Source organism: Lissotriton vulgaris, chromosome 10, assembly GCF_964263255.1.
Source record: "Lissotriton vulgaris chromosome 10, aLisVul1.2, whole genome shotgun sequence".
Taxonomy (NCBI): Eukaryota; Metazoa; Chordata; class Amphibia; order Caudata; family Salamandridae; genus Lissotriton; species Lissotriton vulgaris.
In genome coordinates, this window is record NC_141698.1 from 879,986,359 (window position 1) to 880,001,317 (window position 14,959).

At 43.7% G+C, this 14,959-nt stretch overlaps 1 protein-coding gene across 4 annotated transcripts in view; it reads left to right on the top strand.

The window, feature by feature from the left end:
- The window catches only part of CDK14 (cyclin dependent kinase 14), a 2,039,605-nt gene that overhangs the window by 766,496 nt on the left and 1,258,150 nt on the right, over window positions 1–14,959 (top strand). The window lies entirely within an intron of this gene.

Genomic DNA, 14,959 nt, shown 5'->3' on the forward strand with positions numbered 1-14,959 from the left:
TGCAACTTTCGTGGGGTATCATAGTTATTTTGTCTCCAGGGACTTGGCAAACCTGTCTGTATTATGGAGCAAGGTACATGGGCAAAGAGATTCCTTCATTTTCATGGGCCATATGCCCATGAGGGAACACTTAATTTATACTGAGTGGGCACTCACTTTACAGCCCTGAAATGGGTAAACAGATGGTGCCGAACAAATGTTTGAAGCCTCTTATTTAATCTAATTCTTCCCCAGGAGCATAATATGATCACAAAATCTTACTGAAGGAACAACAGTATGCCCTCTGAAAGGCTTTGTTAAAATGCTGGACTTTGGTACCTCCCAAAAATATGGTCTATTATTAGTGGTAGCTATTATATTTTCCACAGGAGGGGTAAAAAAAAGCCCTGAGTAATTAGATGGACTAACTTATGCACATTCTGCAGTCAGCCCTTTGTTGCAGCTGACAGACCAGAGTATACAGCATTGTAGTAGAAAACAGACCCATGTCAGCTGTCCTGAAAGAGTGAATGCATTGACAGGTTGGGTGCATTTGCCAATTGTACGTTTTCTAGTGGTCAGATACATGCCCAGATTGAGGGTGAAAAGCACTGCGACAGGTATTCCATCAAGGTCACATACCATGCAAAATGTTTTGTGGAAGTTTAGAAATGGCATAGGTGTGATCTCTGTATTAAAAGAGTTAAGACCCAAGAAGGTATACATCCATGTACTTGTAAAACACAAGCCTAGAGCAGGTATGAAGTATGCTGCTTTTTGGCACTCATGTTATTAGATAGATACATATAGATAAGAACATACATGCAGATGTGCAGAGTAAAACATGCAATTTATTATAATTATGGAGGGTGGGACATGACACCCCTTCCACTATAGCATGGACATGTTGTGGCACTAGGCTTTATACATTGGAGCTGGATTCTCATAAAGAGTGAGGCACAGAGCTCTGTGGGATGCCAATCTCTGGGCCCAACCCTGCTGCTCACAACCTAAAGCTAGATGCAGTGGGGGCTGGCCACCTGTGGGGGGCTGGAGGCAGGTGTATTTTAGATGTGGTATATGATAAAAGAAATCCCAGAAAATATCATCGTTAAATTGAAATTATGGATGTGTTTGCTTAGAACAATGTCACATAGAAGTACCCCAGGCACTCATTATAAAAACACAGTTAAAGTGAGGTTGTGGTTACAAATTAAAATCCCAGAAACACTTTGTTAGACCTGTCAGCCCTAGGGTGGTTTTACCCCGTTTTGTTTCCCATTTTTGCCACCATCTTTTTGTTGGACCTAGGCCTCTGTGCGCCTTACTACTGCCAAACAGTGCTGAGGTGCAGGTGCTCTCTCCTAATAATATGGCTGCCACAGGCCCCTGCTACTGCGGAGTGGCCATTGTACATAAACGCACCAGGAGTTAGGATAATGCTGGGACATACTGTGACTGTATCCTTGCCGTCCCGCCTTTTTGTCACATAGACAGACATGGTAGAAGCCCCTGGAACCTTCCAGCCCAGGGAGGAGTTATACTTTGGCGCCTTTCAGGAGGGTCACCTGACCTAGGGGTATAAGAGGAAAGGAGGGAAACCTAACTAGTTAGTTGGGGCACCACTGGACCTGGGGGAACCTCTGCCGCCGGAGTATAGGCTGTTGGGCCTAGGGGGGAACCTACACTACTGAGGCTGACTGAGCTTAGACCCTGCTGTACCCAAGATAGCTGAGGGGCTCTGCCAGCTGCTGACCTTGCCCAGTGAGGGGGAAACCCAGGAGACCAACTCCAGTGTGCCACAGGGAACCATCCTGCCTCTTGTACCTGCCAACTCAACGCCCCTACCCTTTCCCCCAAGAAACTGCAACCAAAGAAACTGCAACCAAGATGTCACTACCACCTGTGCTAGGACTGAAGCGCTGAGGACCCTGTGAGTGCTGCTGCTACTGGGGGATCACCAGGTAAAGCGCTGTGCCCTCCCAAGTGTTGCCATAGTCTGTCACCTTCTGCCAGCGCTGTGCAATCTGAGCGCTCTACTTTAAGAATTTGCCAAATCCTGCGAGCGCTGTACTAGGGGTGCTGCAGGGTGCCCAGGACCTGACTGTGCTGCCAGCGTGCCGGGAATCCCCCTCACACATTAAGGCTGTGCCCCCGCGCTAAGACCGAGAGCGCTGGCTGCCCGAGTACCTGTCTTCCAGCGCCCTGGTTCCTGAGCAGTCCGAGTGGTCGGGTATCACTGCCGTGGCCCCGGGGCTGCCCAAGGAGAAGATCGTATGGCTTGAAACCCACCGCAGCCCCGAAGCTAGGGGAGGGCCGCTGCGGGTGCTGCTGGGGCCACGCGGGGCCTGTGCTACATAGAGTGAGTGTTGCTGAGCAACCGGGGTGCCGGCCACATCATCGGCTGCGCCCCTAGAAAGCCACGCTCCTATTGGTTCCTGGGCCCCGGGCCGAGTGAAGGAGCCGGAGCTCTTCTGGGCCTCGCAGGAAGCCGTGGTGGAGAAGGCGTCCCCCCAGATTGACCCAGCCCGGGCCTTCCAAGGCAGTGAGGGAGGGTAGAGAGCTGCCTCCCCCAGATCCAGCTCAGAAGGCAAGAGTGGGCTGATTGGGGAGGAGGCAGCCTGTGTCTGCCTGGGGCGGGGTGACTGGGAGGCCTAAGCTCCCCCCACGAGATAGATCGGTGAGTGAGGAGACCTTGGGGCCTAAGTGAAGACCCGGGCCGAGTGGATCAGGGAATCCCCAGGGGCCTGAATATCCCCACGCGATGCCCAGGCATGCGTGACCACTGCCTGGAAACTGCCCCTTCTCAGAGAACCCGGCCTGCATTGCCTCTTCCCCCTGGCATCAACATCTGCCATGTATGAGCTACGTCCCTAGACCTGATACCTGGAGGCTGTGCTAGGCTGGACCTCCATTCTTGTGGACCCATCCTTGGTAGCCTGGCTATCCGCAATGACTAGATGGAAAGGGTGCCAAGTACTGGTATGAAATACATGCTGCAGGAGATAAATTGTTGGGGATACCTGGTGCCTGAGAAGTGTTGCCTGCATCATCCACCTGTCTAGGAAATGTCACTGAGGTTGAATACATACCTACCCAGTGTTGCATTTCATGAATGTGTCTCTGATTTCGCACACTTGCTTAAGGAAAGTAACCCTTATTGAATGTGCACTTGGACAATGTTGCTCATGTTGTTCGCATAACTGCCTCGAAGTTGTTCCTGATGTTGCATATTTTGAATAAGCGTATTACCAGCACTGCATAGGGAATGTTATCTTTATTGAACAAGTGTCTAAGAAGTGTTATGTGCAGTGACCTGATGTTATAGGAACCGGTTACCCTGTTCAAAGTGAGAACCTTGCATTACCTACCTGAACTAAAAGTAGATAAAGCTACTTGTTTTTGGCCTATGAACCTGGTGTGGTATCTCTTCATTGGGTGGGTATTACTGAGTCAGTGTGAGTGTGTGCTGCACAACTGCTTAACACATTGCTTTGGGTGCCTTCCTGCCTCGCGCAAGCTATCGTGTCGGAATCGGTGACCCCGGTTCTAACACACTTGAATTGGCTAGTTATTGTTATTACGTTCCACACATCCATAACTCACAAAATAGCCATGTAAACCATAACTTGCACACCAAATGCAATGCTTGTGACCTCACAATGTTTACACAAATAAATGCATCATCTAAAACCCAATGTAATGAAGCGGAAACATATACTCAAGTCAAACCATTTGAGTTGTCTCTGTCAAGATTGAAAGAGTAACCTGATATATAATCTCATCTGTAAGAAGATTTACTGCATTTGTAATTGAAAGTGTTTAATTAAGGATGAGGTTGTGAACGTTTGATTTGTTGTGCCAATTATGGTTTGCATGGCTGTTGCACATGTATTCCTAACTAAGACTTGCAAATTCCAGTGGTGTTTTTTGTTTTAATAATTTCCCATAATTCAGGATTCTGAATTAATTTGCAGGATATTTTTCTTCTTTGAAAGAAAGAAAAAGATAATCACATTTCTTATTTCATTCAGTGATGGTAACCACCTCTGTGGGACTATGCATGATGTAAACATCTACCAATGAATTCTCGCCAGTGTGTGAAAATAAACATTGTGAATGCAGAACCTTGTCAAAAAAAGGTATTCTGTCCCACATTGTACTTTATTTTCTTTCTTTATATAGGTCCTGTTAAGCGTACTCTATTTTGTCAATGTACTACCAATAGAAAATACATTTTAGAGTGCATGCTTATTCATTTCAATGTTCTATACATTTAAAATTAGATTTTCTGGTAATACATATTATTGCATACAACACATTTTAAAGATTGTCCACAACTAAAAACGTTATATTCTTAAATAATGAATACTAAATGGATGTTTCTCAAAGTCAAATAAAGTCAAATAAAGCTTTATTTCGATATCAAATTTCATATCATAAAAGCATACATTTAAAATACGTCAAATTCACCATACAGATTTCACTATATATCACAAAAGAGCCAGTATCATTGCAATTTTTGATGGAAAAAGGGGAAATAACGATCATTTTCATACAAGAAACAATACATATTTTAAAAGATTATTTAAGATTATACAGATCAAAGAGCCCTATGAATTATAACTTTTTTATATAAAAAGATATATACAATCAATTCATTGAATTTCTAAATTTCACCAATAGTTTAAAAAATTCAATTGGAGCAAAAAATCGTTTTCGGGGTTTCCATTCTTTGTAGTTTACAGAACGCCTCTATACAAGAGCGGATCCCCCACTCTTTAAGGATTGATCTTAACAGAATATTTCTAGGGACATGATAACATTTACAGAATAAAGTGCAGTGCAAATTTGATTGGAGGGCCACATCATCGCAGGGACAAGGCAATATTTGTCTCGACCAATCATTACAAGATGGAAATGTGATCAGTCGAAAAAAGGAACCCATTCTAAATCTGGATAAAAGCATTCTAGCGTAGCTATTTATATCACTATTGAGATATAATTGTAGGCCCCGCTCAGGAGTTATATTTTGATATGCTAGGACAGCCTTTTTTAGTTTCTCCGTCTTCCATCTTTTATTCTCTAGATAGTCCATAACCATTTAGCGTAGCCCTTTCCTTGATATTGATTCCATGGTCGAGGGATTCTTGAAAAACTCTGGATGACCAATGTCATTCATCATATTTTCAATTGTCGATAGCCACTTAACACGCTTAACGCTATCCAGTTGTAAGCAGTCAGATATAATGTTGCGATTAAAGACAGTTTCAGTGGTCAGTCAGAGTTTATGCCATAAAAGGATGGGTTCCCGTCATAATAATGTCCGAAATATATGCAAGGCCAAGTTCTATGTGTATAAAATAATTTGGGGTAGATTTTGGTACCCCTAAGAGGTACCGGAGAAACCGATTCTCGGTCCGTTGTATACAAACCGCAGAATCGGTTCCCCACACCCCTGAGCCATAAATCGCCGTAGACACACATTTGGCTTTATAAATGACAATTAACTCTTTAACAGGTCTACCACCAATTTTACTTGCAAAATTCTGCAGGGCACCAATGGCCTTGGAGAAAGCTAAGTTTCTTGCTAGAATAGCTTGTTTCCAGGTAGATTTACGGTGAAAACAAATCCCCAAGTACGGGAATCGGTCTGTAATCTCTATTTTTTTGTTATCTATGAAGACCGGGCAAGGTATTTTCTTTGTTCCCCGTCGACAAGACATAGACTAGGTTTTACTAATGTTAACCTTCAGTCCCTTTTCCCTCATAAAAAGATTGAACTTAGAGACTGCCCTCTGGAGTCCCAGTCTGGTCTGCGATAAAATTGCGGCATCATCCGCATATAAGAGGATGGGTATGGGGGAGCCCTGCACAACAGGGTAATCGTAAGAAAAGCTGTTGAGGTGATTACCAATACCATCAATATAGAGTGAAAAGAGCAGGGGGGCCGAAATGCACCCCTGTCTTACCCCCCTCCTAATTGAGAACATTGATGAGCACTCTCTCTGTCGTCCAAAGCGAACCCTCGCTCCGGCATCTTTATATAATTCTTTGATGAAATTTAAGATGGAAGGATCCAGATCGAGACTTTTAAGGACAGCCCACAATTGTTTGTGTTCAACGCAATCAAATGCTGAACTTAAATCTATAAAAGTAATATAAAGGTTCCCTTTTTTTGCTATGGTGTATTTGGAAATTAAAAGATGTAAATTAAGGCTCTGCTCAACCGTCCCCATACCTTGGCGAAAACCATACTGAAAAAACAAAAGAATATTCGATTCTTCAATCCATTTTTGCATGCGTTTTAAGATGATTCGCCCTGCTACTTTCATTAGGGCGTCAATCAATGAAATTGGACGGTAGCAGGACGGATCGTGCCTGTCCCCTTTTTTAAAAATGGGGACCACTATAGCTTCTGACCAGATTTGTATTAGACCATGTGTATTAGCGCAGTTCATCACTACAGCTAACAGTGGGGCCCAAAAGTCTAGATTAGCTTTAAAAACATCTACAGGTATACAGTCTGGACCCGGTGCCTTACTGGCCGGGCTTTCTCTAATAGCCAGACTCACCTCTTTGCATTAAAAAACAAGGTCCACCGGAAGATTTTTCATGTGAGATTCGGAGATAGAAGGAAGAAGAATACCACCCTCAGGAACAATCAATTGTCGCTCCTGTACATCGTACACATTTTTGAAATGAGCGACCCAAGTCTCCCCATCAATGGCAAGATCTATCATTTCCGGTTGGTTGCCTCGCCAGAAGGGGGCTTTACTGCCTTCCAGAATGCCGTAGCATCTTTACTTCTTGAGGCGGAAATTAGAGTTTCCCAGGCCTTTTGTTTCAGGGCTTTTTCTCTATTCTTTATAGCCTTGCGATAATTACGTCTTGCCTGTCTAATAGCCTCTGTAGATCGCGGGGTAGTTTGTAGCGCCTTTTTCAGATTTTTTAAGGCAGCAGTACAATGTTTATCAAACCAACCTCTTTTATTATTAATTCCAGCTTTAGCTTGCCGTGTCAATAGGGTTTTAAGGGTCTGCTGAATCTTATTAAACGAATCTGATATTTTTTGCGGGTCTTCTAATGGAGAAAGGCATATATTAATCTCCATGCTACTCTCAGATACTAAACTTCTAAAAAGTGTATCAGGGATCACTTTATCCCATTTAATAGTATAGCCATTTGTCCGTCCCATGGAAATATGGGGTTGGTAGTTAATAGTATTAGTGTTCGTTTTTGACCTCTCTATATGTTTTCTTATGTTAAACATTAGAGCGTAATGGTCTCCATACACCTCGTCCAATGTTTTCCATGAGGAGAGCAAAATGGCATGTGATCTAGAAAAAAGGGTGAAGTCAATCACGGAGTTAGATTCTCTTCCGTGGAAGGTGGTTTGAAAAGGTAATGACGGTGAGCATAATTCATTTACGAAGTCTAAATTAAAAAAGAAAAGAAAACTATTTAAACTATCCCCTAGTTTTGAATGACTTAAATGATTCGGGGTTGCATCCATAATACAATCTAGGCCACAGAGTTCCTTTGGCCCATACTGGCAGGGATTACAGTTAAAATCACCTATCCAGGCGATCATACATTCCTTATTGGTACGTTCTTTCAAATTGACAACTTCCTGAGTTAAATCATTTAAGGTTTGGTTTAAAGCTTCGAGAGCTAAATTATTATAAAAATTTATTATGATGAGGTTAAGGGAGTTGCCCCATCCAATCATAGTTATCTGATAGCAGTCTTTTGGGATGTGTGTCAGCACGGTTAGTCCACTAGTGATCTTAAGATATGTTACCAAACCGCCCTTATTTCTGCCATGGTTTGTCGCCAACGCCGGAGCGTGCAAAGTCTGGTATCCCATTAAATGCACTGGCTTTAGTGCCCAAGTTTCTTGAAAACAAAGGATTGAGTGGGTATTCACTATATCCAACCATGATTGTGATGCAGTTTTAGACACGAGGCCAGCCACATTCCAACTAAGTATAGAGTATACAATATAAGCAGGGGAAGAAGTGCAGCTATTAGAAGGGGCCTCTACATTAGTCTGACCACTAGGGATACATTTTCAGGAAGGGATACAGTGTCAGCAAGTTCTTCATTCCCACCAATACCCTCCATGTCACTTGTCACAGAATTAATAGGAAAAATTAAGCACTTTCCCCTATCCAAATGCATACTATTTAACAACACTGGCGAGGCATCTTGCGATGAACCCTCAACCCCACCCCGCTCAACCTTTGTATCACTGGAAGTGGGAGTAATCACCATGTCATGCAAATTCAGCGAACAAAGATTGACATCATGACTAACACCGCTTTTCAGTGCTAAAGGAGCACAGGTTTTCTCCCACATGTTAATATTTAACTCTGCGGGACTACTTATTAATGGGCAAATGGCAATAGACTGGGCGGTTTTGTTGGCATCAACTAATATAGGAGAAACACTCAGACAATCTCGGGTATCCTCTGTAACGAGAGTTGGCTTGTCCAGTCATTCGTTGGAGTCAAGCCCAGAGAGTGGTTCATACAAATTCTGTAAGGGGATGTTCCAAAACTCATTAGGGTTAACAGGGCGGGCTAAATTGGGGTTCGGAGGAAAGTATCTAGGGGAAATAAACATCCAGGAAAAGGAGAGAAATTAGATGTATAATTAGCAGAAAAAGAAGGATATGGAAGATGATGTCCCAAATTTAAGGGATAAGGAGCACGGTGTGCTACATTGACGGTTTTACAGTGTTGACGATTTGGTGGTTGTATAGGGGGTATTAACAAAGCTTCAGGGTAAAAATAACTAAGATTACGGGTAGAAACACCTCCCTTCGTTCTTCCTGGAAACCAATCACTAATGTGCGTGACCACTCTGTGATCCCTAAAGTTAACTATCACGATATCCCCCTCGATGTCATTAGGTCTGGGGCCCACCCACTTACATAGTCTAACGGAGATTATGTCACCGTTCAGGTGAGTGGGAAGGGGCCTATTTTTTCCCAGCCAGAAAATAACTTTGTTTTTGAGATTGGCGTTGTGTTCAATGTTACCATTTGGGACGGTTGGGACGCCAGTAAGAACTATCACAAAATTGGCTGACTCTGGTGGCAAGTCCACCATATTCCTAAAGTTTTTAGAATATAAGTTTGCTCTCTGCTTTATTGTTGTCACAGGCTTCGTACTTGGAATCTTTGTGGGAGGGAGCGGTTTCTTAGCCGCCGGCATAACCTTCTCTTCATGTATCGCCTGTGCAAAAGTTGGGGTGGACGGGTTTGTTTTACTTTTTAATACAGAATTTTCTTTCTGGGGGATCTTTGAATTAGCCTTATTAGAGGTTAGCTGGTTATTTACTGTAGCAGGTACCTTAGGGTTACTGGTATTGGGATTAACGATAAGGTTGGAGGCTGCCAAAATGCGATCCATTTTTCCCCCCAGCCTTTTAACTCTTTCCGTAAGTGGAAGCAAAAGAGATTTTAGGAGATGTTCAAACATCCCTCTGAAACCTCCCTCTCTGGTTGACCAGATGGTTTATCAGTGGGGTCAACCAGAGGGGGAGTGACACGTGAACTGATTTCTCCTTTTTTTGCCCCACCCTTTCTCCTTTTCCTTGGTGGGGAAAAATGTACCCTCGTGGGTTTCTTGGGGTTGGCTTTGCTCCTGCTGACAGTAACTGATGGAAGTGTCTCTGTCGGAATGTCAGCATTAGGTAGTGGACTAGGGGAGGCTGACTGTGGGTGAGAAACAAGGTCCATGACTACCGGGGAGTTCAAATCTATTAAACAACTGGGAGTAGTCGAGGGACCATTTACAATACCATCGTTTGTAATATCAATAGAGTTATGCTCTTGAAAAATGAGGGGAGTGTTATCGGTACTAAATAGATCAGCATCAACAATCGAGTTGATTAAATTGTCAGGTAGTGACTGCGTAGATGCCTTCAATGGAGAAAGTACTGGTGTCTTTTTAAGTAAATCAATTGAGAAGCGGCGCTCCGCACGTTTCTCTGCTAGCAACAATTCTTTATCTATTTCTTTGGTTGCCCTTGCAAAGTACTTGTCCAAGGGACCCAAGATAGAAACCCCAACAACAGCGGGTAGTGAATTAGGTACCTCTGTGGCCATGCTTTCCGTTTAAAGTGAACAAAAGGCAACCCCCTAAACCGTATGTTCAAAACAATAGAGCGTATTCTCAATCAGTGAAAGAGCGCCACAGCCACATTTCTAGTATAATCTAGGCAAGAATAGGAACGCCGTTGTCCCACCTCCCAAACTCCCACCACATACAAATATATGGCGAAATAAATACCAAAATGTAGACGTTAGAGGATAGGCCCAGCCCAGCCTTCTGCGGCCCCTGACGGCCACAGACAGCCCGCCCTTTGTCCGGGCTTCGAGGAAGGCTGAATCCGATAGCGTGTCCCACAGACTACAGCTGCGAGCGCCACCTGTGGAGCAGGGGCCGCGCGCTGTAAATACCGATGAGAGAGGGAGGAGCAGGGGCGGGAAGAGTCACCAGGTGCGCTGTGTTAAGCGTGCACAAGGGACCCTGGTTGTCGCAGTCCCGACCCCTGAGTGCAATCCGTAGGTGTCCAAGTGTCAAAAGTTTCCCTTCTGCACGGCTCGATGGTTCTCAGCGCACGAGGAAGGCTGAATCCGATAGCGTGTCCCACAAACTGCAGCTGTTTCTCAAATGCTCTAAATCTTTCTAAAGAGTACTAAAATTAATTAATAGAGCATGTATTATGAAAAATACATAAAGAATAACATGCATACCGTGGTTCTATATTGCCATCGGTGGGTTTAGATGACCTTTATAAACCATGCGTTCTACGGCCTCGTGGATTGTAAATGTCACCAGAACCCCTTGATGATACTACATGCTTATAATACAGAATATATGTTAAGAATAAATTTACCAAACAAAGGTGGAATAATAAAGAGGTTGATTATCAAGGATTCTGTTCCTGATTACAGAAAGCGGTGCCACCGAGCACAAATCTGCTACTGGCAAACTGGCAATACCAACGTTCTCATTCCAGCACTGAATTTTAACCCACACCGACCTTCCAATCTTAACATTCTAATGTCCCTCTCACCTTTCCCACTACAATAACAACATAATAGCGAATTAATACATAATACATGCCCATTGTTGAAGATACAAAATACCAGTATATAAATATTCAATAAACTGTAACATAGCTAAACTAGCATGCCAATATGGGGATATATGATATCATCTTCTTTTTATTTTTTTATTTTATCCAATTAATTTAATCATAAACACCTTAAGATGACCTGGCATTTTCCTCTCCCTTACACTCCGACCTACTGGTACTTTCTGATCACTTTAAACTTCACCACCTGCCACCACATAATCCCAAAACATCTCACTCGCCCTAGAATCAGATTCAACCCTTGAGCACGCATCCTCCCCATCAAATACCTACTTACATCATCCTGCACACCACACTTCTGACCACTTTGTGTGCTAACACCCTTACATAAACTCACATGGCATAAAATCTGACCCTTCAATCTTCAAATTTGACAGCACCTCCCACGACATTCACAATCCTCAACGAGGTGCTCCATTCTCCTCTAAGCCAGGCTTCTTCATACGCAGATACTGAACAGCCGCAATAACAGGCATCTTCTTAACCACATTAATTCCATTCTCAACCTGCTTTTGGTACCCTTCCACTTTTCTTTTCATCTGGAGATCAATCTCTGACCTCCCCTTTACTTCTTTCTTATTCCTCAACCACCATGGTACAAATTTTACACTTTACACTTCAAATGACGTTCTGCCCATTACAGAATGTGGCGAAATCCTGTATGACAACAACATACTTTGAAGAGATTTTTTCCACGATAACCCAGATATAAGTGGCAATTGTACACCTCTCTGATAACTCTATTGAAACACTAAACCTGGCCATTGTCTTTGGGATGATATAAAGACATTCTCACATGATTGATGCAGCACATTTCCAAAAATGACTGCATCTTACTCAACGTAAGACTGACTGACTGAAATATTTGTAGAGCGCACGAATGCCGCGGCGTCTTGGCGCTAAAGATACAGAGAGAGGGGAGGGCAGGGGGACAGATCGGTTTAGGGAAAGAGCCAGGTCTTTAGATCTTTTCTGAAGTTCGTTTTAGATTTTTGGGCACTAAGTGCTGGGGGTAACGAGTTCCAGATTTTAGCTGTCTGGTAGGAAAAGGACTCCCCCCCCCCCCCATCGGGCTCTTTTTATTCTGGGTTGGTAGACTAGGTCAAGGGTAGCTGACCTCAATGTACGCGAGGGTACATAACGGAGGAGTAGGCTGTAGAAGTCGTCAGGTCCCTTGCCGTGTAGAGATCTGTGAACCAGGCAGAGGGCTTTAAATTGAATGCGACATCTGACCGGGAGCCAATGCAGCTCCCGAATGGCTTTGGACGTGGGGTGACGTCTGGGAAGGTTCAGTAATGCTCTGGCCACCGCATTTCGGATTGCCTGAAGTTTGGACAACTGTTTTTCTCCTGCTCCCAGATAGAGGGAGTTACAGTAGTCTATCCGGGACATTACAAGGGCTCCCATCACCGTTTTCCTTAGTGTGTCCGGGATGTAGGGTAGGACTTTCCTGAGCAGTTTGATGCTGTGGAAGCAGGTAGAAGTCACCTGATTCACCTGGGCTTTGCAAGAGAGTTCTTTATCTAATAAAAAGCCAAGGTTTTTGACTTTGTCTACAGGGAGAGAGCAAGCTCCTGCTTCAGGGGGCCACCATAAATCATTCCAGATGGAAGGTTTATGACCGAACTCGATGACTTCAGTTTTGTCTGTGTTTAATCTTAAAAAGTTATTGCTCATCCAGTTTTTGACCTGAGTAAGGCATTTCCTGAAGCGTTCCGCCGTAGCATCAATGGATTGTGAGATAGACACAATGATTTGTGTGTCGTCGGCGTAAGACGCCAGTTGGAGGCCATGGGATCTAATCAGGCCAGCAAGGGGGGTGACGTATAGATTGAATAGCGTCGGTGACAATGCCGAACCTTGTGGGACTCCACCCGGAAGAGAGAATTCAGCGGATTGTAGTCCGTTCCAGATCAGTTGGTTAGTGCGGGAAGTTAGGAAGGAGGTGATGAGGGCCGGGGCAGGGCCGGTGAAGCCTAGGGACGTAAGTCTTTTTAATAGGACGGAGTGATTTACGGTGTCGAAGGCCGCTGTGAGGTCTAATAATATCAGGGCCGACCGGCCACCTTCGTCCATGGTTTTGCGAATTTTTTCAGTAGCCATGATAAGGGCTGATTCCGTGGAATGAAGGGATCTAAAGCCATGTTGTGAAGGATCGAGTAGCTTCTTTTCTGCACTCAATTGTTAGAAACTGTCTGCGGTACACCTTCTCTGGAAAACACATCCTCCAAGAAATCAAAAACCACCTCTGTGGTAATACTACCAACCATACATACTTCTGGCCACTTAGAATAAAAATCTATGAGGACAATAGTATATGCCTGCTTGCATGGTATATTAGTAAAAGAACTTATGAAAGCAATTGCTAACCTCCGCCATGGGCCATCAAGTAATTCTACAGTTTGCAAAGGCACCACCACAGTTTTAATCTCCTTATCACTTGACTTGCACACATTGCACTCCCTCACCCAGTGATCCACCATACCATCCAGATCTGGCCACCAAACATTTTTTCCACTCTTACTCCTCGTACTTGACATCTGGCCATGGCCCAACTGACGATAGTCTCACATATCCCAAAAGGAGGTACAAATGTATCTCCTCTCAAAACAATTCCATTGTACATAGATATTTCCTCCTTCACCTTTCAAAATGTGCACTATTTACCTTGCACTTGACGTTCGAATGGCCATCCATTTACAATAAATTCTTTTATAGCCAACAGTACCACACCCTTTCAATCTCCTCTATCCATTTCACCTCCGATAATTCCAAACCTTCCACTTCCAGTCTCCTGCCACACATCACATCTGCATATGTGTAGGCCACATCACATCCACTCTGGTCCATTTCATGCCTGTTACACGATTCCACTGGTAACTGTGACAGCCCTTCAGCAACACAATTATTCTTGCCTGGAACATGTACTGTATCATGATGGCAAATTTGCAACTTTGAAGCCAATCATGCTAACCATGGCTGTAGATTTTTCCCACCTCCTGGCTTTAAAATATTTAGCAACGGTTTATGGTCTGTACAAATTTTAAATGTTATTCCCCACACATATATCCTTAAATGTCCTGCAGCCCATGTTGCAGCAAGTAATTGTTGTTCTATAACAGAATAATTCCTTTGCGCTTGTGTCAGAGTATGAGATGCATATGCAACCAGTCATTTATTTCCATCCTTCCTTTTTGATAGTACAGCTCACACCCCACAACCACGAGTATTCGCTGATACCTTACAATCTACCTGCATCACAAATGACTTCAAATGTGGTGCATTTACTACCTCGCTCTTGATTGCTATGAACTCCTCATTGTGTTCCTGACCCCAACAAAATGTTGCTTTTGTTTTGCTAATAATGCTCGTAAATTCTCCACCTTGAAGGCCTAATTCTCCACAAGAATATAGTTGCCCCAGTATTGGAACTTTCATAGATTCCCATGCTTTGTATGATTCCCCGTCGTCTGAATGGGAGCCTCGGTAAATAGAAAATACCTTAGTAGTAAGCACAAAGTGAAAAAATTAGGCCTAGGCCTCATCCCATTTTGTAGCTTATCCACCTCTTTTTGTAAAAGAGACCAAATTCTTGCAGCAGCCAATCAGAGCAGCCTCACCCCATAGAACCTTCCTGAGAGAGCCTCAGAGCCTCAGATTTTCTAACGCACGTTGTGCAAGGGAGTCTCCATTGAGCTCTGCTCAATTTTCTTCACTTCTGAGTATTTTTCTTCAACTTTTGCCTATTTTTTCGTCATGTCTGACAAAGAGAAGAAAGCACTTTTTAGAGCCTGTGCTACTTGCTCAA